Consider the following 24,021-nt stretch of genomic DNA (forward strand, 5'->3'; position numbering starts at 1 on the left):
AGAGACAAGGCAGTGTTAAAATGATAGAATTAAATGCCCACATCAAAAAGTTAGAAAGATCTCAAATTAATTTAACAGCATAACTGAAAGAATTAGAGAACCAAGAACAAATAAACCCCAAATCTAGCAGAAAACAAATCATAACCAAAATCAGAGCTGAACTGAAGGAGATTGAGACACAAAGAAACATTCAAAAGAACAACAAATCCAGGAGTTGGTTTTTTGAAAAAAATTAATAAAATAGACTGTTAGCTAGACTAATAAAGAAGTAAAGAGAGAAGATCCAAATAAACACATTAGAAATGACAAAGGGGAGTTATCATTGACCTCATTGAAATACAAATATCCATCAGAGAATATTATGAGTATGTCTATGCACACAAACTAGAAAACCTAAAAAAAAAAAAAAAGGATAAATTCCTAGACACATATACTCTTCTAAGACTGAATCAGGAAGAAATTGATTCCCTGAACAGGCCAATAACAAGATCCTAAATTGAATCAGTAATAAATAGCCTATCAAGCAAAAGAAAAAAGCCCAGGACCAGACAAATTCATAGACAAAAACTACCAGATATACGATGAGCTGGTACCATTCCTAAAGACACTATTCCAAAAAATTGAGGAGGAGAGATTCCTCCTCAACTCATTCTATGAGGCCAGCATCATTCTCATACCAAAAACTGGCAGAGACACAACAAAAAAGTTAACTTCAAGCCAGTATCCCTGATGAACATAAATTTTTAAATCCTCAAAAATAAAATACTTGCAAATCAAATCCATCAGCATGTCAGAAGCTAATCCACCACGAATCAAGTAGGCTTCATCCCTGGGATACAAGGTTGGTTTGACATACAAAATTAATAAATTTGATTCATCACATAAACAGAACTAAAGACAAAAACCCACATAACTATCTCAATAGATGCATAAAAGGCTTTTGATAAAATTCAACATTCCTTCATGTTAAAAACTCAATAAACTCGGTGTCGAATGGGCCATATGTAAAAATAATAAAAGTCATCTCTGCAATCCCATAGCCAACATATACTGCATAGGTAAAAGCTGGAAGCATTCCCCCTTGTAAACCAGCACAAGATAAGGATGCTCTCTCTCACCACTCCTATTCAACATAGCATTAGAAGTCCTGAACAGAGCAATCAGTAAAGGGAAAGAAATAAATGTATTCAAACAGAAAGAGAGGAAGTCAAACTATCCCTGTTTGCAGATGACATGACTGTAAATCTAGAAAACTTCATAGTCTTGGCCCAAAAGTTCCTTCAGCTGATAAACAACTTCAACAAAGTTTCAGGATACCAAATCAATGTATAAAACCCACTAGCATTTACATACACCAACAACACCCAAGTTCAGAGCCAAATTAGGAAGGTAATCCCATTCATAATTGCCACAAAAAGAATAAAATACCTAGGAATACAGCTAACCAGGGAAGTGAAAGATCTCTACAATGAAAACTACAAAAACCCTGTTCAAAGAAATCAGAGAAGACACAAACAACTGGAAAAACATCTCAGGCTCATGGAAAAGAAGAATCAATATCATTAAAATGGCTATACTGCCTAAAGTAATTTACAGATTCAACACTACTCCTGTTAAACTACCAATGACATTCTTCACAGAACTAGAAAAAAAACTATTTTAAAATCCATAGAGAGCCTAAAAAGAACCCAAATAGCCAAGGCAATCCTAAGCAAAAAGAACAAAGCTGGAGGTATCACATTACCCAATTTCAAACAATACCATAAGGCTACAGTAACCAAAACAACATGGTACTGGTACAAAAACAGACACATAGACCAATGGAACAGAATAGAGAGTCCAGAAATAAGGATGCACACCTATGACCATATGATCTTTGACAAAGCTGACAAGAACAAGCAATGTTGAAAAGACTCCCTATTCAATAAATGGTGCTGAAATAACTGGCTAGCCATATGCAGAAGATTGAAACTGGAACCCTTTTTTACACCATATACAAAAATTAACTCAATATGGATTAAAGGCTTAAATGTAAAACCAAAAACTATAAAAAACCTTGGAAGACAACTTAGGCAATAGGAATCCTGGACAAAAGAATAGGCAAAGATTTCATGACAAAGACACCAAAAGCAATAGCAACAAAAGTAAAAATTGACAAATGGAAACTAATTAAAGAGCTTCTGCACAGTAAAAGAAACTGTCAACAGAGTAAACAGACAACCTACAGAATAGGAGAAAACTTTTGCAAACCATTCATCTGAAAAAAGGTCTAATATCCAGCATCTCTAAGGAACTTAAGCAAATTTACCAGAGGGAAACAACCCCATTAAAAAGTGGGCAAAGAACATGAACAGACAAGTTTCAAAAAAAGACGTACATGTGGCCAAGAAGTATATTTTAAAAAACTCAATATTACTGATCATTAGAGAAATGCAAATCAAAACCACAATGAGATACCATCTCACAACAGTCAGAATGGCTATTACTAAAAAGTCAAAACAATAACAGATGCTGCCAAGGTTGCTGACAAAAGATCACACCTATACACAGTTGGTGAGAGCATAAACTATTTCAACCAAGTGGAAAGCAGTATGGCGATTCCTCAAAGAGCTAACAACAGAACTACCATTCAACCCCGCAATCCGATTACTGGGTATATGCCCAGAAGAATATAAATCATTCTACCATAAAGATGCATGCACAGGAATCTTTATTGCAGCTCTATTCACAGTAGCAAAGACATGGAATCAACCTAAATGCCCATCAATGACAGATTGAATAAAGAAAATGTGGTACATATACACCATGGATTATTATGCAGCCATAGAAGAGAGTGAGATCACATCTTTTTCAGGAACATAAATGGAGCTGGAGGCTATTATCCTTTGCAAAATAACACACAACAGAAAACCAAATACCACATGTTCTCACTTAGAAGTGGGAGCTAAATGATGAGAACACATGAGCACAAAGAAAGGAACAACAGACATGGGGGCCTACTTCAGGGTAGAGGGTGGGAGGAGGGAGAGAAGCAGAAAAAATAACTATTGGATACTAGGCTTAGTATCTGGGTGATGAAATAGTCTATGCAACAAAACCCCATGACATGAGTTTACCTATATAACAAACCTGCACACATACCCTCAATCTAAAATAAAAGTTAAAAAAAACTAAACAATAAGAAAACAAACAACCACAACAAACAATTTTAAAATGGGACAAAGATATTAACAAATACCTCACCAAAGAAGATATACAGATAAAAATTAAATATATGAAAAGATGCTCCACATTATATGTCATCAGGGAAATGTAACTTAATACCACTACACACCTATTAGAATGACCAAAATTCAGAACACTGATAACTCAAAATGCTGATGAGGACATGGAGCAACAGGAACTCTCATTTACTGCTAGTGGAAATGCAAAATGGTACAGCCACTTTGGAAAACAGTTTGTGAGTTTCTTACAAAAATAACATATTCTTGCTATATGATCCAGCAATCACTCTCCTTGACATATACCCAAAAAAGTTGAAAATATATCCTCATAAGAACCTGCACATAGATGTTTATGGCAGCTTCATTCATAATTGCCAAAACTTGGAAACAACCAAGATGTTCTTCACTAGGTGCATAAATTAACTGTGGCATATTCAGCAGAAAATATTACTCAGCAGTAAAAAGATGCAAGCTATCAAACCGTGAAGAGACATGGAGAAAAGTTAAATGCATATTACTAAGTGAAAGAAGCCATTGTGAAAAGGCTACTTACTATATATTTTCAACCATGTAAAATTCTGGCAAAGGCAACACCATAGAGGCAGTAAAAGATCAGTGGTTACCAGGAGTCAGGGGAATGAGAGGGATAACTAGGCAAAACATAGGATTTTTAGGGCACTGAAAATATTATGTTTGATACCTAATGGTGAATATATGTCAGTATACATTTGTCAAATCCCATGAAATATAGCAAGAGTGAACATAGTATAAACTACGAATATTGGGTTATAATGAGGTGTCAATGTAGTTTCATCATTTGTAACAAATGTACCACTCTAATGGAGGCTGTTAATAATGCGTGGTATGGTTTGAATGTGTCTCCCAAAGTTCGTTGTTGAAAACTTGATCCCAATACAACAGTGTTGGGAGATGGGGCCTAATGAACAGTCATTAGGACATGAGGGCCAAGTGAATGAATTAATGCCATTATCAATCACAGGAGTGGGTCAGTTATCATGAGAGTAGGTTCATTATAAAACGTAGGCAGAGAGAATTCTCCCCCCTCTTTCTCTTTCTCACTCTCTCTTTGTCTCTCTCCCTCCCTTTCTTTGTCCTTCTGTCATGGGATGATGCAGCAAGAAGTCCCTCATCCAATGCCAGCTCCTTGATCTTGGACTTCTGAGCCTACAGATCTGTGAAAAATACATTTCTGCTCATTATAAATCATTATAAATTACTCTGTCTTTGGTATTCTTATATATGGTATGATATATGGTATTCTTACATTATGGTATTCTTACATAGCAGCACAAAACAGACTGAGACAATGAAGGAGGCTGTGTATATGTAGGGGTAGGGAAGAAATAGGAAATCTCTGTATCTTCTACTCAATTTTGCTGTGAATTTAAAACTTCTCTAAAAAACGAATGCAAATAAATAAATAACTTTAAAAAATATATAAGGGCAAGATGGCCAAATAGGAACAGCTCCAGTCTGCAGCTCCCAGTGAGATTGACACAGAAGGTGGGTGATTTCTGCATTTCCAATTGAGGTACACGTTTCATCTCATTGGGACTGGTTGGACAGTGGTTGCAGCCCATAGAGGGTGAGCCAAAGCAGGGTGGGGTGTCTCCTCACCTGGGAAGCACAAGGGGTCAGAGAATTATCTCCCCTACCCAAGGGAAGCCGTGAGGGACTGTGCCTGAGGAATAGTGCACCCCAGCCAAGATACTGCACTTTTTCCATGGTTTTGCAACCCACAGACCAGGAGATTCCCTCTGGTGCCTATGCTACCAGGGACCTGGGTTTCAAGCACAAAACCGGGTGGCTTCGGGAGTTTTTTTCCACTGCCTGGAACATCAGCGAGACAGAACAGTTCACTCCCCTGGAAAGGGGGCTGAAGCCAGGGAGCCAAGTGGTCTGACTCGGTGGGTCCCACCACCAGAAAGCCCAGCAAGCTCAGATCCACTGGCTTGAAATTCTTGCTGCCAGCACAGCAGTCTGAGGTCATCCTAGGAGACTTAAGCTTGGTTGGGGGAGGGGTGTCTGCCATTGCTGAGGCTTGAGTAGGCAGTTTTACCCTCAAAGTGTAAACAAGGCTGCCAGGAAGTTCGAACTGGGCACAGCCCACTGCAGCTCAGCAAGGCTGCTGTAGTAGGCTTCAGAAGGTCGGTAATAACAAACTTCTCCGAGCTAAAGGAGCACATTCTAACCCAATGCAAGGAAGCTGAGAACTTTGAAAAAAGGTTAGATAAATTGCTAACTAGAATAACCAGTTTAGAGAAGAACATAAATGACCTGATGGAGCTGAAAAACACAGCATGAAAACTTCTTGAAGCACACACAAGTATCAATAGTCAAATCGATCAAGCAGAAGAAAGGGTATCAGAGATTGAAGATAAACTCAGCTCTGGACCAAGTGGACCTACTAGATATCTGCAGAACTCTCCACCCCAAATCAAAAGAATACACATTATTCTCAGCACATCATCACACTTATTCTAAAATTGACCACATAATTGGAAGTAAAACACTCCTCAGCAAATGCAAAAGAACGAAAATCTTAACAGTCTCTCAGACCACAGTGCAATCAAATTAGAACTCAGGATTAAGAAACACACTCACACTTTGGGAGGCTGAGGCGGGTGGATCATGAGGTCAGGAGATCCAGACCATCCTGGCAAACACGGTGAAACCCCGTCTCTGCTAAAAATACAAGAAATTAGTCAGGCATGGTGGAGGGCACCTGTAGTCCCAGCTACTTGGGAGGCTGAGGCAGGAGAATGGTGTGAACCCAGGAGGCGTAGCTTGGAGCTTGCAGTGAGCCAAGATCGTGCCACTGAACTCCAGCCTGGGCGACAGAGGGAGACTCCGTCAAAAAAAAAAAAAGAAACACACTCAAAACCACACAACTACATGGAAACTGAACAATCTGCTCCTGAGTGACTACTGGGTAAATAACAAGAAGGCAGAAATAAAGATGTTCTTTGAAACCAATGAGAACAAAGACACAACGCACCAAAATCTCTGGGACACATTTAAAGCAGTGTGTAGACAGAAATTTTTAGCACTAAATGCCCACAAAAGAAAGCAGAAAAGATCTAAAATTGACACCCTAACATCAAAATTAAAAGAACTAGAGAAGCAAAAGCAAACAAATTCAAAAGCTAGCAGAAGGCAAGAAATAACTAAGATCAGAGCAGAACTGAAGGAGATAGAGACACAAAAAACCCTTCAAAAAAATCAATGAATCCAGGAGCTATTTTTTTTGAAAAGATCAACAAAATAGACTGCTAGCCAGAAGAAAAGAGAGAAGAATCAAATAGATGGAATAAAAAATGATAAAGTGGATATCACTACTGATCTCACAGAAATACAAACTACCATCAGAAAATACTATAAACACCTCTACACAAATAAACTAGAAAATCTAGAAGAAATGGATAAATTCCTGGACACATATACCCTCCTAAGTCTAAACCAGGAAGAAGTCGAATCCCTGAATAGACCAATAACAAGTTCTGAAATTGAGGCAGTAATTAATAGCCAACCAACCAAAAAAAGTCCAGGACCAGATGGATTCACAGCTGAATTCTACCAGAGGTACAAAGAGGAACTAGTACCATTCCATCTGAAACTACGCCTAACAATAGAAAAAAAGCGAATTCCCCCCTAACTCATTTTATGAGGCCAGCATCATCCTGATACCAAAACCTGGCAGAGACACAACAAAAAAAAGAAAATTTCAGGCCAGTATCCCTGATGAACATCGATGTGAAAATCCTCAATAAAATACCAGCAAACTGAATCCAGCAGCACGTTAAAAATCTAGCCAACACGATGAAACCCCGTCTCTAATAAAAATACAAAACCTTAGCCGGATGTGGTGGCACCTGCCTGTAGTCCCAGCTACTAGGGAGGCTGAGGCAGGAGAATTAGTTGAACCCAGGAGGCAGAGGTTACAGTGAGCTGAGGTCGCACCATTGCACTCCAGCCTGCATGACAGAGCCACTCTGAAAAAAAAAACAAAACCTTATCCACCATGATCAAGTTGGCTTCATATCTGGATGCAAGGCTGGTGTTCAACATATGCAAATCAATAAGCAAATTCCATCAGATAAATACAACCAATGAAAAAAACCACATGAGTATCTCAATAGATGCAGAAAAGGCCTTCCACAAAATTCAACAGCCCTTCATGCTAAAAACTCTCAATAAACTAGGTATTGATAGAACGTATCTCAAAATAATAAGAGATATTTATGACAAACCCACAGCCAATATCGTACTAAATGGGCAAAAACTGGAAGCATTCCCTTTGAAAACCGGCACAAGACAAGGATGCCCTCTCTCACCACTTCTATTCAACATAGTATTGGAAGTTCTGGCCAGGGCAATCAGGCAAGAGAAAGAAATAAAGGGTATTCAAATAGGAAAAGAGGAAGTCAAATTGTCTCTGTTATCAGATGACATGATTGTATATTTAGAAAACCCCATTGTCTGAGCCCAAAATCTCCTTAAGCTGATAAGCAATTTCAGCAAAGTCTCAGGATACAAAATCAATGTGCAAAAATCGCAAACATTCCTATACACCAATAACAGACAAACAGAGAGTCAAATCATGAGTGAATTCCTATTCACAATTGCTACAAAAAGAATAGACTACCTAGGAATGCAACTTACAAGGGATGTGAAGGACCTCTTCAAGGAGAACTACAAACCACTGCTCAAGGAAATAAGAGAGGACACAAATAAATGGAAAAACATTCCATGCTAATGGATAGGAAGAATCAACATCATGAAAATGGCCATACTTCCTAAAGTAATTTATAGATTCAATGCTATCCCCATCAAGCTACCATTGACTTTCTTCATAGAATTGGAAAAAACTACTTTAAACTTCATATGGAACCAAAAAAGAACCCGCATAGCAAAGACAAGCCTAAGCAAAAAGAACAAAGCTGGACGCATCACACTACCTGACTTCAAACTATACTACAAAGCTACAGTAACCAAAACAGGATGGTACTGGTACCAAAACAGGATGGTACTGGTACCAAAACAGAGATATAGACCAATGGAACAGAATAGAGGCCTCAGAAATAACATCAACACATCTACAACCATCTGATCTTTGACAAACCTGACAAAAACAAGCAATGGGGAGAGGATTCCCTATTTAATAAATGATGTTGGAAAAACTGGCTAGCCATATGCAGAAAACTGAAACTGGGCCCCTTCCTTTCACCTCATACAAAAATTAACTCAAGATGGATTAAAGACTTACATGTAAGACCTATAACCATAAAAATCCTAGAAGAAAACCTAGGCAATACCATTCAGGACATAGGCATGGGCAAAGACTTCATGTCTAAAACACCAAAAACAATGGCAACAAAAGCCAAAGTTGACAAATGGGATCTAATCAAATTAGATAGTTTCTGCATAGCAAAAGAAACTACCATCAGAGTGAACAGGCAACCTACAGAATGGGAGAAAAATTTTGCCATCTATCTATCTGACAAAGGGCTAATATCCAGAATCTCCAAAAACTTAAACAACTTACAAGGATAAAACAAACAACCCCATCGAAAAGTGGGTGAAGGATATGAACAGACACTTCTCAAAAGAAGACATTTATGCAGCCAACAAATATATGAAAAAAAGCTCATCATCACTGGTCGTTAGAGAAAGGCAAATCAAAACCACAATGAGATACCATCTCATGCCAGTTAGAATGGTGATCATTAAAAAGTCAGGAAACAACAGATGCTGGAAAGGATGTGGAGAAATAGGAATGCTTTTACACTGTTGGTGGGAGTGTAAAATAGTTCAACCACTGTGGAAGACAGTGTGGTGATTCCTCAAGGATCTAGAACTAGAAATACCATTTGACCCAGCAATCCCAATACTGGGTATATACCCAAAGGATTATAAATCATTCTACTATAAAGACACATGCACGCATATGTTTATTGCGGCACCATTCACAATAGCAAAGACTTGGAACCAATCCAAACGTCCATCAATGATAGACTGGATAAAGAAAATGTGGCATATATACACCATGGAATACTATGCAGCCATAAAAAGGATGAGTTCATGTCCTTTGCAGGGACATAGATGAAGCTGGAAACCATCATTCTCAGCAAACTAACAAAAGAACAGAAAACCAAACACCACAAGTTCTCATTCATAAGTGGGGGTTGAACAATGAGAACACATAGACACAGGGAGGGGAACATCACACACTGGGGCCTGTTGGGTTGGGGGCTAGGGGAGTGATAGCATTAGGAGAAATACCTAATGTAGGTGACAGGTTGATGGGTGCAGCAAACCATCATGACATGTGTATGCCTATGTAACAAAACTGCACGTTCTGCACATGTACCCCAGAACTTAAAGTATAATAATAAAAAAAAAGATATAAGGGCTATGCCCATATTCTAACCCATCTAATCTGTGAATGTAAGTTTATTTGGGGAAAAATGATTTTTTCAGATATACTTAAATAAGGGTTTTAAGATGAGATCATTTTAGATTATCCAGGTGGGCCCTAAATCCAATGACAAAGTGTCCTTATAAGAAACAGAAGAGAAGAAAACACAGACAGAGAGAAGAAGGCAACATAAATATCACAGTAGAAATTGAAGTTTTGCAACCACAAGTTAAAGAACACCTGGAGCCATCAGAAATTGGAAAAGACAAGGAAGCATTCTCTCCTAAAGTCTTTGGAAGGAACATCGTCCTGCCAACATCTGGATTTCGACTTACCGCCTCCAGAATTCTGAGAAAATAAATTTGTTATTTTAAACCAACAAGTTTGTGATTTTTGCAGCAGCAGCAGCAGCCACAGGAAACTTATATACCAGTGTAGTAGAATAATGTAGATTAAGCAGATTTCAAAGACTCAAGCCTCTCTTCACTTTACTGCACTCAGTAAATCCCCTTGCACCATCTCCACAGCCAGCCATGCCTAGGCAAGTCTTCTTCACAATGCATCACTCCGACTCTGCCTCCACCATCACATTTCCTTCTCTGGCTCTTCTACCTTCGTTTTTCACTTATAAGTATCCTTGCAATTACAATCAGCCCACCCAGATAATCCAGTATAATCTTCCTATTCGAGATCCTTATCTTAATTACGTCTGCAAAGCCCCTTATGTAACATATTCACAGGCTGTGGGGATTAGAATGGGGATATCTTTGGTGGGGATGTTCATTATTCTGCCTACCACACATAGCTAAATAAGTGCCCATGGATGAACCTACTACAAAACTAAATGACAAGAATTGACAGAAACCAGAAAATACAAAATAAAAGAGATAGAGAGGTAAAACCAGTAACTATGAAGCCTGTATGCCATCAGCATCTATAAAGAGAAGGCAAAATAGGATGTCTGAAAGGAAAATAAGATGTCTGATGGACATAAGCACATGAGATCTCCAAAATCCCCAATAGATACTCACTAGAAAGGGCCATGGACTAATTTGAGAACAGAAGCTGACCTGAGAGAGTTTCCAGTTGCAGAGGAAGGGCAAGGAGTACACAGTAAAGTATGAAGAAGCTGGATCAGTTCAGACTGTATAAGCTCTTAAAACTAACAAACTAAAATATCCATTCAAGATAAAGCCCAGCAGCTAAGAGGAACCCCTAAGAGTCTATTCAAATACAACAGAACAAAGAAACAGGAGGAAAAAAAGAGGTAGTGGTATAGGGGAAGAAGACCTCAGAAAGTAGAAAACTGTATATTAATTACTTTGTGCAAACAACAGGAAAGGAAGCTTTTGAGTCATGATGTTTGAAAAGCTATCTTGGCCAATTCCATCATCCTGAAAATACAGAGAAACTCATTTCACTTAAGATGAGTCACAAACAATAATTGTGATCCAATCTCATCAAAAGTTGTAATTTTTTAAAGGGAATAAAGAGGAGAATAACATCCTGTCAGACAACAAAAGCGCTCCTAAGAGTCATGTCTACAAAACAGATGAAAACTGCAAACTAACATTTCAAAATGTGCCAGAAATATATTAAGAAATAGAAGCATTGAAAGAACAACATATGGGATCATCAGATACCTAAGCAAATATGACATAGAACTCAGAAAAGAATTAGATGTGAAATAAAATATAATTTCAGTAATTAGCACTAAACCAGAACAAAATAATGGATAAAAAAGATACAGAATGTGTTCATATAAATAGAAGGTGAACAAAACAAAAATTTTTAACTGAAAAATAAAAAGCTTAGAAACTTCAATGTCAGTCTAAATGGAATGACAGAGACCAATTTTACTATCACATATGCACAAGTATTGATAAACAAAGGAAAAAATATATGAAACATTGCTTAGCAAGACACTAGATATCAGGCAATGAAAGACAGTCATCCCTGAAAAATGGGAAACAAACAGGATGAGCTCTACTATTGCACCAGTGATCTGCCAAAGACAGTTTCCAGGCCATAGTGCAGGTTGGGAGAATTCAGGAAGAGCATATGGTTCTTCTGGAGTTGATTAGAGCTGAAAATCTAGAAAGGTCAAGGCAACTATAGTTTGCAGGACAGAGTATTAGACAGGAGACAAGAATGAGGGTGGAAAAGATGAACAGATTTGCAGAGAGTCCCCTTGAGTCTTCATCTGCATACTGATCAACCCATGCACGTGAAAAAAAAACTACCCAAACCAGGAAAAGAGACACCTAAAATGACCAGAAAACTCTTGGGATATAGTTTCTATTTCCACCAGTAGGGAATTTAACAATCCACAGGGCATTTAGTAGAGTACTCAAAAGAGTTTTGCCACAGTATTGGCAAAAACTAACCCTATACAAAATGCTGTTCTGGTCTCACAAACAAACAAAAACACTTAAATTTAGGACCAGAAAGGATTCAACATTCTAAAAAATTAAATCATGTTATGAAGCAAGAGTCAATAATATAGTATTACAAGCAATATTGTAATATCAATATAATAAAATAATAGTCAATAATATAATAGTACAAAAATACCCAGCACAAAAAAAGTAAAATGTACAATGTCTGGCATTCAATCATCCAACCACCAGACATCAGAAGATAGAGGAAAGTATGACTCACAATATGGAGGAAAAAAATCAAACAAAACTGAGCCATCAATGACTACAGATAGAATTAATAGACAAAGACATTAAAAATTACTATCCAGTGCTGTGCTGGAGTCATAGCACACTGGTCCATGAGAGCTAATTATTCAATCATTCCCAATTGTTGAGAAATTTGCAAGCCAGTTGCTAAACATAGTCATTATTTTTAATTAAATTATATAAATGTATAGTTAAATAATTTATATTAAAACAAAGCTAATAAATACTAAAACTCATAACTTGCCAACTGTTTTACTACATTTTAGTATAATTTATGCTTCTGTGGTTATTTAAGGTTATGGTACTCTAGGGTGAAGACATTACGTAATGGTGTGATACTACCATGCATTTTCTCCCAAATGTACATTCAATGATTACATGTTGGTTTCTTGAATTCAGCTACTGTGAGATTACTTAAAGCACAGAAACTGGAAAATGCAACACATAAGAGCTGTATTATTTTCTTTTCCCAGAGCTAGTTTTCAAATATTTTCCAGCACATCATAAATTATAATTGTATTGCTATGTTCAAGGAGCTAAAGCAAATACAGAACACATTAAGTAGAGACATGAAAGATATTTTAAAAACACCCAAATGTAACTTTGAGAGACAAAATATGTGAGATATAGAAGATTCCACTATACACTGAATGGATATAAAAGTAGATTAGACTTTGAAGAAGAAAATATTAGTGAACTGGAAAACAAAGCAATAGAAACTATCCAAAATAAAGCACATAGAGAAAAAGATATTTTAAAAATTAAAAAATACAATATCTGTGAGCTTCAGACCAACTTCAAGTGATCTAATACATGTGTAATTAGACATACATATGACACACAGAGAAGAAACAAAAAGTTTTTGGAAAAGTAGTGACCAAAAAAATGTCCAAATTTGATAAAAACTGAAACTCACAGGTCAGAGAACCTCAGTGAATCCCAAGTACATGAAACATTGATAAAACTACACCAAGTTACATAGTGATCAAATTACTTAAATTTAGTGATAAAGATAAAATCTTAAAAGCAGCCAAGGAAAATGGCAGCACATTATGTACAAAAGAGCTGAATGCCATCAGAAATAAAGCAAGCCAGAAGATAGCAGAGCAATGTCTTTCAAACACTGAGTAGAGCAAGATGGTGGAACAGAAGGCTTCACTAATCATGCTGCGGTAAGGACACCAAGTTAACAACTATCTACATAGAAGAAAAAACACCTTCATAAGAACCAAAAATTATGTGAGCACTCACAGTACCTTGTTTTAACTTCATATCACTGAAAAAGGCACTGAAGAGATAGAAAAAACAGTCCTGAATCACCAAGTCTACCCCTCCCATCACCACCCCCAACTCTCCCCACCACCCCGCATCCCCACCCTCCACCCCAGCAGTGGTGGCGTGGCACAGGGAGCATCTCTGGCTGCCAAGGAAGGTAGAACACAGCAATTTTGAGGCATTGAATATAGTGCTATTCTGTTAAAGCAGAAAGGAAAACCAGACCAAACTCAGCTGATGCCTGCCCACGGAGAGAGCATTTAAATCAGCCCTAGCCGGAGGGGAATCACCGATCCCAGAGGTCTAAATTGAGAGCCTGCAAACTTTGCCACCAAGGGCTACAAGCGCTCTGTGTCTCCAAGTAAACTTGAAAGGCATTCTAGGCCATAATGACTGCAACTCTCAGGTGAGTCCTAGTGCTGAACTAGGCCCAGAGACAGTGGACTGAGGGTGCATACAACATACTGAGACATCAGCTGAGGAAGCCAAAGGAGTACTGGTATCATCCCTCCCCTAACCCCAGGCTGCACAGCTCAAGGCTCCAAAAGAGACCCCTTCCTTCCACTTCAGAAGAGATGAGGGAAGAGTGGGGAAGACTTTATCTTGCATCTAGGATACCAGCTCAGCCACAGCAGGAGAGAACACTGGTCAGAGTTGAGAGGTCCTTGTTCCAGCGCCTAGCTCCCAGATGACATTTCTAAACACATCCTGGTCCAGAAAGAACCTGCTGCCTCGAAGGAAAGAGCCCAGTCCTGCCAGAATTCATCACCTGTTAACTGAAGAGCCCTTGGGCCCTGAATAACCAGCAGCAATACCCAGGTATTACATCAAGGGCCTTGGGTGAGCCTCTGAGGCTTGATGGCTTCAGGTGAGACTCAGCACATTACCAGCTGCGGTGGCTATGGAACAAAACTCCTTCTGCTTAAGAAGAGCAGAGGAAAAGTAAAAGAGGCTTTGTCTTGCACCTTAGGTACCAGTACAGCCACGGGCTAGGGCACCAAGTGGGCTGTTGGGAGTCCCCAGTTCAAGAATTTGACTCTTAAATGGCATTTCTGGACTTGCCTTGGACCAGACAGAGTCCACTGCCTTAAAGGTTGAGTCTTGGTCCAGACAGCATTCATGAGAAGCTGCCTTAAGAGACTTTGGGCCTTAAGGGAACATTGGTGGTAGTCTGACATACTCCTCATGGCCCGGGGTGGTAATGACTATGGGGTGAGGCTCCTCTGCCTTTGGAAAAGGCAGGAAAGAGTGGGAAGGACTGTGTCTTGTGGTTTGAGTGCCAGCTCAGCTGCAGTACAATAGAACAGCAGGGTGACTTCTAAGGTTTTTGACTCTAGTCCCTGAGTCCTGGAAGGCATTTCTGGACCTATCTGGGGCCTCTGGGACCTCAGCCCCCTGAAAGGAAGAGCACAGGCCTGTCTGGCTTTGCCACCTGAAGACTGTAGAGCCCAGGAGCCTTGAGTGAACACAGGCAGTGGCCAAGGAGTGGTTACAGCAGGCCTTGGGCAAGACCCAGTGCTGTGCTGGCTTCAGGTCTGATCTAGCACAGTCATAGTAGTGGGATCCACAGGGTGCTTGTGTCATTCCGTCCCCAAGTTTAGATGGCACAAAACAGAGAGAGAGACAGAGAGAGATTCTGTATGTTTAAAAGAAAGTAAGGGACGAGAACTAGAGTCTGCCTGGTAATTCAGAGAATTCTCCAGGATTTGGTCCAAGACCATCAAAGTGCCTCTACAAGTCTGTGAGAACCACAGTGTTACTGGGCTTGGGGTGCCCCCTAAGGCAGACGTGGCTTAGATCACAACACCCCAGTCCTTTCAAATATCTGGAAAGCCTTCCCAAGAAGGGTGCCTACAAATAAGCCTAGACAGTGAAAACTACAATAATACCTAATTCTTCAATGTCAAGACACTGAAGTATGTCTACTGGCATCAACACCATCCAGGAATACATGACCTCACCAGAAGAACTAAGGCACCAGGGACCAATCAGGGAGAAACAGAGATATTGACCTTTCAGACAGAGAATTCAAAATAACTGTGCTATCAAAAACTTATCCATTATGATCAAGTTGGCTTCATTCCTGAGATGCAAGTTTGGTCCAACATCTGCAAATCAATAAATGAAAAACAAAACATAACATAAACACATAAACAGAAAGACAAAACAACACATAAACAGGAAAACAAAAACACACGATTATCTCAATAGATGCAGAAAAGGGCTTCAATAAAATTCGACATCTCTTCATGTTTAAAACGCTCAGTAAACTAGGTATTGAGGGGACATAATTCAAAATAATAAGAGCCACATACAACAAGCCCATAGCCAATATTATACTGAGTGGGCAAAAGCTGAAAGCCTTCCCCTTGAAAACTGGTACAAGACAAGAATGCCCTCTCTCACCACTCCTATTCAACATAGTATTGGAAGTTCTGGCCAGGGCAATAAGGCAAGAGAAAGAAATAAAGGGTATTCAAATAGGAAGAGAGGAAGTCAAATTATGTTGTTAGGATGACATAATCATATATCTAGAAAACCCCATTGTCTCAGCCCAAAAGCATCTTAAGCTGATAAGCAACTTCAGCCAAGTCTCAGGATATAAAATCAATGTGCAAATATCGCTAGCATTTCTATACACCAAAAATAGGCAAGCAGAGAGCAAAATCATGAATGAACTCCCATTCACAATTCCTACAAAAAGAATAAAATATTTGGGAATATAGCTAACAAAGGAAGTAAAGGACATCTCCAAGAAGAACTACAAACCACTGCTCAGAGAAACCAGAGAGGATACAGAGAAACATTCCATACTCATGGATAGGAAGAATCAATATCATGAAAATGGCCATAATGCCCAAAGCAATTTATATATTCAGCGCTATTCCCATTTAACTACCATTGACATCCTTCACTGAATTTTTTAATAACTATTTTAAAATTCATAGGGAACCAAAAAAGAGCCCAAATAGCCAAGTCAATCCTAAGCAAAAGAACAAAGCTGAAGGCATCATACTACCCAACTTCAAACTACCCTACAAGGCTACTGTAGACAAAAACAGCATGGTACTGGTACAAGAACAGACACAAAGACCAACGAAACAGAATAGAGAACTCAGAAATAAGACTGTACATCAACAGCCATCTGATCTTCAACAAACCTGACAAAAACAAGCAATGGGGTAGGGATTCCCTATTTAATAAATGGTGTTGGGAAAATTGGTTAGCCATATGCAGAAAATCGAAACTGGAACACTTCCTTACACCATATATAAAAATTAACTCAAGATGGATTAAAGACTTAAATGTAAAACCCAAAACTATAAAAACCATAAAAGAAAATCTAGGCAATATAATTCAGCATATAGGCATGGGCAAAGGTTTCATGACAAAGATACCAAAAGCAATTGCAACAAAAGCAAAATTGACAAATGAGGTCTAATTAAACTAAAGAACATCAGCACAGCAAAAGAAATAAAGAGACAACCTACAGAATGAGGGAAAACTTTTGCATCTATCCATCTGACAAAGGGCCAATATCCAGAATCTATAAGGAACTTGAACAAATGTACAAGAAAAAAAAACAACCCCACTAAAAAGCGGGCAAAGGACATAAACACAATTCTCAAAAGAAGACATACATTGCAGCCAACAAACTTATGAAAAAAAAATCTCAACATCACTAGTTACTAAAGAAGTGCAAATCAAAACCACATGAGATACCATCTCACAACAATCAGAATGGCTATTATTAAAAAGTCAAAAAACAACAGATGTGGAGAAAAAGGAACACTTTACACTGTTGGTGAGAGTGTAAATTAGTTCAATCATTGTGGAAAGCAGTGTGGAGATTTCTCAAAGAGCTAAAAACTGAACTGCCATTTGACCCAGCAATCCCATTACTGGGTATATACCCAAAGAAATATAAATCATTCTATTATAAAGATGCAAGCATGCATATGTTTATTGTTGCCCTATTTACAATAGCAAAGTCATGGAATCAACCTAAATGCCCATCAATGATAGACTGGATAAGAAAAATGTGGTACATATAAACAATGGAATACTGTGCGGCCACAGTATTTCTTGAGGAAGAAAAATGATTATGCTTCCAGCTCTTGCCCATTCACTATGATATTGGCTGTGGGTTTGTTGTATATGGCTCTTACTATTTTGAAGAATGTCCCTTCAATACCTAGTTTATTGAGAGTTTTAAACATGAAGCAATGTTGAATTTTATCAAAGGCCTTTTCTGCATCTATTGAGATAATCATGTGGATTTTTTTCTTTAATTCTGTTTATGTGATGAATCCGATTTATTGATTTGCATGTTGTTGAACCAACCTTGCATCTCAGGAATGAAGCCAACTTGATCGTGGTGGATAAGCTTTTTGATAACACAGCTATTTTTAATTATCTGTCTGAAAGGTCACTTTCCCAGACAAACAAAAGCTGAAGTATTTTATTCCAGGTTTATTCTACAATAAATGCTAACGGGGGTACTTCCATCAGAAAGAAAAGAATATTAATGCACAATAAATAATCACCTGAATGTACAAAACTCACCAACAATAGTAAATACACAGAAAAACACTGAATATTATAACATTGTAACTGTAGTGTGTAAACTACTCTTATCCTAAGTAGAAAGACTAGATGATGAACCAATCAAAAATAATAAATACCACAACTTTTCAAGACATACTCGATATAATAAGATATCAATAGAAACAATAAAAAGTTGAAAAACAGTCAGACAAAGATAAGACATAGAGTTTTTATTAGTTTTCTTTTTGCTTGTTTGTTTGTTTACACAAATAGCATTAAGGTGTTATCAGGCTAAAATAATGGGTTATAAGATAGTATTTGCAAACCTTATGGTAACCTCAAACCAGAAAACATATAATGGATACACAAAATATAAAAAGCAGGAAGCTAAATTACATCACCAGAGAAAATCAACTTCACTAGAGAAAGACAGAAAAGAAGAGAAGACCAGAAAACAGCCAAATAGCAGAAGTGAGTCCTTACTTATCAATAATAACATTGAATGTAAGTGGGCTAAACTATCCAATTAAGAGACAGAGACTGGATAAACGGATGAAAAAACAAGACCAGTTGATCTATTGCCTACAAGACACGCCCTTCACATATAAAGACACACATAGACTGAAAAAAAAGGGATGGAAAAAGATATTTTATGCCAATGGAAACCAAAAATGTAGGAGTCACTATACTTGTATCAGACAAAATAGATGTCAAGAAAAAAACTATAAGAAGAGACAAAGAAGGTCACTATATAATGATAAAAGGGGTCAATTCAGCAAGAGGATATAACAATTTTAAATGTATATGCACCTAACACTGGAGCACTCAGACATATAAAGGAAATATTATTAGAGCTAAAGAGACAGATAGGCCCAATACAATAATAGCTGAAGACTTCAACACCCCACTTTCAGCATTGGACAAAACTTACAGATAGAAATTTAACAGAGACATTAGACTTAATCTGCACTATAGACTAAAAGGACTTAAGAGATATTTACAGGATGTTTCATACAAGAACTGCAGAATACACATTCTTTTCCTCAGCACACAGATCATTCTCAAGGACAGACCATATATTAGATCACAAAACAAGTCTAAAAACATTAAAAAAAAAGTTAAAATCATGTCAAGCATTCTCTCTGACTACAATGGAATAAAACTAGAAATTAATTAGGAGGAATTTTGATAACTATACAAATACATGGAAATTAAACAATATGATCCTGAATGACGAATTGGTCAATGAAGAAATCGAGAAAGAAATTGAAAAAGTTCTTGAAACAAATGATAATTGAAACATAACATTATCAAAACCTAAGGAATTTCTGGGAAACTGTGAAACATGCCTCTGAATTACCTTACCAAAAGCAAAAGCAGTACTAAGTGGGAAGTTTATAGCTAGAAGTGCCTATATCAAAGAAGAGAAAAAAACTTCAAATGAACAATTTAATGATGCATCTAAAAGAACTAGAAAAGCAAGAGCAAAACAAACCCAAAATTAGTACAGGAAAAGAAATAATAAAGATCAGAGCAGAAATACATGAAACTGAAATGAAAAAAATACAAAACATAAATGAAACAAAAAAATTTTTTAAGTTAAAATTGACAAACGTTTAGCCAGACTTAGAAAAAAAGAGAGACAATCCAACTAAATAAAATCAGAAATGAAAAGGGGGACATTACAACTGATTCTGCAGAAATTCAAAGAATCATTAGTGGCTACTATGAGCAAATATTAATATATGCCAATAAATTGGAAATCTAGAAGAAATGGACGAACTCCTAGATATATACAACCTACCAAGATTGAACCAGGACAAAATCCAAAACCTGAACAGACCAATAACAAGTAACAGGATCAAAGCCATAATAAAAAGTCACCCACTAAAGAAAAGCCCAGAACCTGATGGCTTCATTGCTGACTTCTACCAAATACTTAAATAATTTATACCATTATTATTCAAACTATTCCAAAAAATAAAGGAGGAAGGAATACTTCCAAACACATTCTTCAAGGCCAGTTTGCCCTGATACCAAAACCAGGACAAATCAAAAAGAAAACTACAGGCCAATATCTCTGATAAATATTGATGCAAAAATCCTCAACAAAATACTAACAAACCAAATTCAGCAATACATTAGGAAGATCATTCATCATGACCCAGTGGGATTTATCCCTGGGATGCAAGGATGGTTCAACATACTTAAATCAATGTGATATATCATATCAAAAAAATAAAAGATAGAAACTATATGATATTTCAATTGATGCTCAAAAAGCATTTGATAAAATTCAGTATCTTTTCATGATTAAAAAAACCCTAAAAAACTGAAGATAAAGGGAACATACCTCAACATAATAAAGCCATATACAACAGACTTACAGCTTGTGTCATACTGAATGGGGAAAAACTGAAAGCCTTTCCTCTAAGACCTGAAACACAGCAAGGATGCCCACTGTCACCACTGTTATTCTACACAGTACTGGAAATCTTAGCTAGAGCAGACAAGAGAAAGATATAAAGGTGATCCAAGTTGGAAAGAAAGATGTCAAATTGTTTTCAGATGATACAATCTTATATTTGAAAAAACCTGAAGATTCCACCAAAAACTATTAGAATGAGCTGATAAACAGATTCAGTAAAGTTGTAGGATACAAAATCAAAATTCAAAAATCAGTACCATTTCTATATCCCAACAGTGAACAATGTGAAAAAAAAATAAAAAGAAATCCCATTTACAATAACCACACATAAAATTAAATACCTAGAAATTAACTTAACCAAAGAAGTGAAAGATCTCTATAATGAAAACTATAAAACGCTGATGAAAGAAATTGAAGAGGACATCAAAAAGTGGAAAAGTATTTCATGTACATGGATTGGAATAACCAATACTAAAATGCCTATACTACCCAAAGCAATCTATTGATTCAATGTAATCTCTATCAAAATACTAATGACATTCTTCACAGAAATAGAAAAAAATCCAAAAATTTATATGGAACTAAAAAAGACCCAGAATAGCCAAAGCTATTCTAACTAAAAAAGAATAAAACTGGAGGAATCACATTACCTAACTTCAAATTATACTACAGAGCTATAGTAACCAAAACAGCATGGTACTGGCATAAAAACAGACATACAGACCAATGGATCAGAACAGAGAACCTAGAAACAAATAAACTAGAAAATCTAGAAGAAATGGATAAATTCCAGGACACATACACTCTCCCAAGACTAAACTAGGAAGAAGTTGAGTCCCTGAATAGACCAATAACAAATTCTGAAATTGAGGCAGTAATGAATAGCCTACCAACCAAGAAAAGGCGAGGACCAGATGGATTCCCAGCCGAATTCTACCAGAGGTACAAAGAGGAGCTGGTACCATTCCTTCTGAATCTATTCTAAACAATCGAAAAGGAGGGACTCCTCCCTAACTCATTTTATGAAGCCAGCATCATCTTGATACCAAAAGCTGGCAGAGGCACAATAAAAAAAAGAAAATTTCAGGCCAATATCCCTGATGAACATTGATGCGAACATCCTCAATAAAATATTGGCAAACCAAATCCAGCAGCACATCAAAAAGCTTATCCATCATGATCAAGCTGGCATCATCCCTGGGATGCAAGGCTGGTTCAACATATGCAAATCAATAAATGTAATCCATCACATAAACAGAACCAAAGACAAAAATCACATGATTATCTCAATAGATGTAGAAAAGGCCTGTGACAAAATTCAACATCCCTTCATGTTAAAAACTCTCAATAAACTAGGTATTGATGGAACATATCTCAAAATAAGAGCTATTTATGACAAACCCACAGCCAATATTATATTGAATGGGCAAAGCTGGAAGCATTCCCTTTGAAAACCTGCACAAGACAAGGATGGCCTCTCTCACCACTCCTATTCAACACGGTATTGGAAGTTCTGGCCAGGTCTGCACCCTCAGCCTCCTGGGCTCAAGTGATTCTCCTGCCTTCTCAGCACCCCCTACCCCCACCTCAACCCCAGCCTCCAGTAGCTGAGACTACAGGCATGCACCACCATCCTCACTAATTTTTATTTTTTTATAGAGATTGATTTTTGCAGTGTTGCCCAGGCTGGTCTTAAACTCCTGAGCTCAAGCAATCCACCCACCTGCTTCATTCTCCTAAAGTGCTAGGGTTACCAGTGTGAGCCACTGCGCCCCGCCCATTCTCACCACTTCTATTTAACATTGTACTGGAAGTTCTGGCCACTAAAATTAGACAAGATAAAGAAATAAAACATATTCAAATTTAAGAACAAAAACTAAAATGCATGTATTCACAGACAATTATAATGAAATGTGAACTTTTCTAAATATCAAGTTTATATACACTATAAAAAGAGATTTGTTTAAATACTACATGGTAAAAGACTATTTATGTAACAAACAGAAAATGGAAGAATAAATCATAATATTAAAAACTAATTACCTATAGGTAAAGAATATTGTGGAGGAGACTAGGATATTCAGTATTTCTCTGAATAGGTCTTTATATAGATTTAACTTTAGAACCACATACATGGTTGTAAAAATTAAATTTAAGAAATAATCTTCAAAAAACTTAAAAGAAAATAAAATTTAAAAAGCTACATGTGTATCCACCTAGTCATGTAACCACACAGAGAGGAAGACCAAAGGAACTTCAAAAATAGAATCCAAATTATAGTGTTTGTAGAAGGGCTGGTGTTATTACTATGATACTGTTGTGTGTGTATTGTGGCATATAGCAAATAAGTAGCTATGTGATATTCTATCATTCCTGTTGCAAACTAAGCATGCTCAGTGATACTTAGAGAAGTGGACTTCCTACAGTCACAAAACTTGGAAGATCTAATTATTGTTATTTAATTGTTACAGAAATGTAAAGATTGGCAAGTCTGAAAAACCTGAAAACATTAAGTTACATCTGACTTCTAGGTAAATGTGAGTTTACTATCTTTAGGAGTTTTGTGGAAGTAGAATACTAATAGAAATAAGAGATAATCACTTGAAATGTTGGTTGAAGTTAAGTTCCATTTCTCTTGGCTATATAAAGCATATTTGACAACAAAAGACTACCTCAAGTTAAAAATAGTGTGGTAAAGAGAAAGAAATCACAAACCCTGTGTTCAAGCCCTGGATCAGTTAAGGCTGACTTTGAACCGAGGGTTGTGAACTGGATAATCTCCACAGTCTCTTGCAGTGTTCAAACTCTGTCGTGGTCCCAGTAAGCATAAAAAATGCCAACCACAGCCTACTCTTTGAGTTCAGTAGTTTCATTAGTAAATAGGCTGACTCATCAGTGAATGTTCAATCTCATTTGAAAGGTGTATAATGTATATATTTTTTAAAACAATGATATCCCAAGCCTCCACAACCAGACCACAGCAGATATTGGCACCAATATGTTTATCTGGAAGAAAAAGTAACAGAAACTATATCATTAGAGAGGATAACTACAATAAAAATCTCAGGATTGGAAAGCCTGAACAATACCAATTTACCACAAGAGCCCACAAATTGAAGGCCACATTTGCCAGACATGGAATTCCTGAAAGGATTATCTCTGACAATGAGCCACAGTTGTCCTCAAAGGAATTTCCACATTTTGCCAAAACATGGAATTTTGAATACTGCACAGTTAGTCCACATTACCACAGAGCTAGGCACTTTGCATTGGGACAGTGGTGAAAAACTAAAGAAATAAAACTCCAAAACACATTGGACCAAGCTGAGACTAATGATAAAGGCCCCTGCCTCAGACTATTTGGAGCAAGGAATGCATTGTGGGCAACTTCCAATTACCTTCCCCAGTTATTATTGAGTC

Source organism: Nomascus leucogenys, chromosome 12 (genome assembly GCF_006542625.1).
Source record: "Nomascus leucogenys isolate Asia chromosome 12, Asia_NLE_v1, whole genome shotgun sequence".
Lineage (NCBI taxonomy): Eukaryota > Metazoa > Chordata > Mammalia > Primates > Hylobatidae > Nomascus > Nomascus leucogenys.